Source organism: Erinaceus europaeus, chromosome 11 (genome assembly GCF_950295315.1).
Source record: "Erinaceus europaeus chromosome 11, mEriEur2.1, whole genome shotgun sequence".
Classification (NCBI taxonomy): Eukaryota; Metazoa; Chordata; class Mammalia; order Eulipotyphla; family Erinaceidae; genus Erinaceus; species Erinaceus europaeus.
In genome coordinates this window covers 232,501-234,543 of record NC_080172.1, presented here as the reverse complement: position 1 = coordinate 234,543, position 2,043 = coordinate 232,501, and positions in this window count along the sequence as shown.

Here is a 2,043-nt window from a genome sequence, read left to right as displayed (position 1 = left end):
GTTTTGCCTTAAACAAGGAAGCCTGTGTTGTGCATGTGGCTGATGTCATCAGCTTGCAACCAGGATGCGGGCTCACCAGGAACAGTGGGCGCTAGAAGCAACTGAAGGAAGAGTTTCCCTTTTCTCCTGCCCTCCTGCTTGCCCTGGTCCTGGTCTCTCTTCTCCCAGGACCCCTGTGTCCTGAAGCTAAATGCTGGTGAATTTTTTTTTTAATTTTTAAATTTTTTATTTAAGAAAGGATTAGTGAACAAAAGCATAAGGTAGGAGGGGTACAACTCCACACAATTCCCACCACCCCAATCCCCGTAACCCATCCCCTCCCCCGATAGCTTTCCCATTCTCTATCCCTCTGGGAGTATGGACCCAGGGTCGTTGAGGGTTGCAGAGGGTAGAAGGTCTGGCTTCTGTAATTGCTTCCCCGCTGAACATGGGCGTTGACTGGTCGGTCCATACTCCCAGTCTGCCTCTCTCTTTCCCTAGTAAGGTGTGTCTCTGGGGAAGCTGAGCTCCAGGACACATTGGTGGGGTCTTCAATCCAGGGAAGCCTGGCCAGCATCCTGGTGGCATCTGGAACCCGAGTAATGAAGCTGAAGGGTTGTCATTCCACACGTGAAGTCTCTGGATACATTCTGAGGTGAAGCATGTTGAGATGGCAATCGTTGCTTTGGTTAGGTTGTGATCGGCGGATGCAATATTATTTGGTTTGGATTGGGAGATGCATACGGGAAAGTGGGCCCTATCCAAGGGTGCCAGGACTGGGGGAAGTAGGGGCTCTATAGTGAAGATGTGAGGTTCCTGCTGTCTTAGGGTTCAAAAAGACAATCAATAGTTAATATTATTATCACATTATTTGTTAATTGGGTTAACTTTGAAAAGTCCCTTTGTTATGGTTTGCTGTACAGTACCCAGTATCTTGTATATAGCTGTGCTATTGGAAGCTTCTAATCTACTTGGTCTAGGCTTTTGAGAGAGTCCGCATATCAAATACGTAGCCTATGTATTAAAAAGATTCAGTTTGTCTTTTGAGAAACTTTGAGACATACAATTGATTTCCCCCTCTCATATTAATTAACTACTGATTTATATGTCTACATTTTGCTAGGAGTGTACATAAACATCATTCCCACCACCAAAGGACTGTGACCCATCCCTCCTGCCCACTCCCACCCCCCACTGGCCCAGGAAGCTACATGTCTACCCCTCACCACTGGGTTTTTACTTTGGTGCCCTACTTACAATTTGATCAGGTCCTGCTTTTAGTTTCCCTTTCAGATCTTCTTAGTCAGCTTCTGTTGATGAGTGGGATCATCCCATACTCATCTTTATCTTTCTGACTTAGTTCACTTAACATAATTCCTTCTAGCTCTGTCCAAGATGGGTCAGAGAAAGTGGGTTCATTGTTCTTGATAGCTGCATAGTATTCCATTGTGTATATATACCACAGCTTTCTCAGCCACTCATCTGTTGTTGGGCACCTGGGTTGCTTCCAGGTTTTAGCTATTATGAATTGTGCTGCTATGAACATAGGAGTACACACCTCTTTTTGGTTGGGTGTTATGGAGTCCTTGGGGTATAACCCCAGGAGAGGAATTATTGGGTCATATGGAAGGTCCATGTCTAGCCTTCTGAGAGTTTTCCAGACTGCTCTCCACAGAGGCTGTACCAATTTACATTCCCACCAGCAATGTAAAAGGGTTCCTCTGTCCCCACAGCCTCTCCAGCATTTGTTGCTGCTGTCCTTTTTGATGTATGCCATTCTTACAGGAGTGAGGTTGTATCTTAGTGTTGTCTTAATTTGCATTTCTCTGACAATCAGTGACCTAGAGCAGTTTTTCATATGTTTGTTAGCCTTTTGGATCTCCTCTGTGGTGAATGTTTTGTTCATTTCCTCTGCCCATTTTTGGATGGGGTCATTTGCTTTTTTGCGGCTAAGTTTGCTGAGCTCTTTATATATTTTGGTGATTAGTTTCTTGTCTGATGTCTGGCATGTGAAGATCTTCTCCCATTCTGTGAGGGGTCTCTCTGTTTGTTTAATAGTTTCTT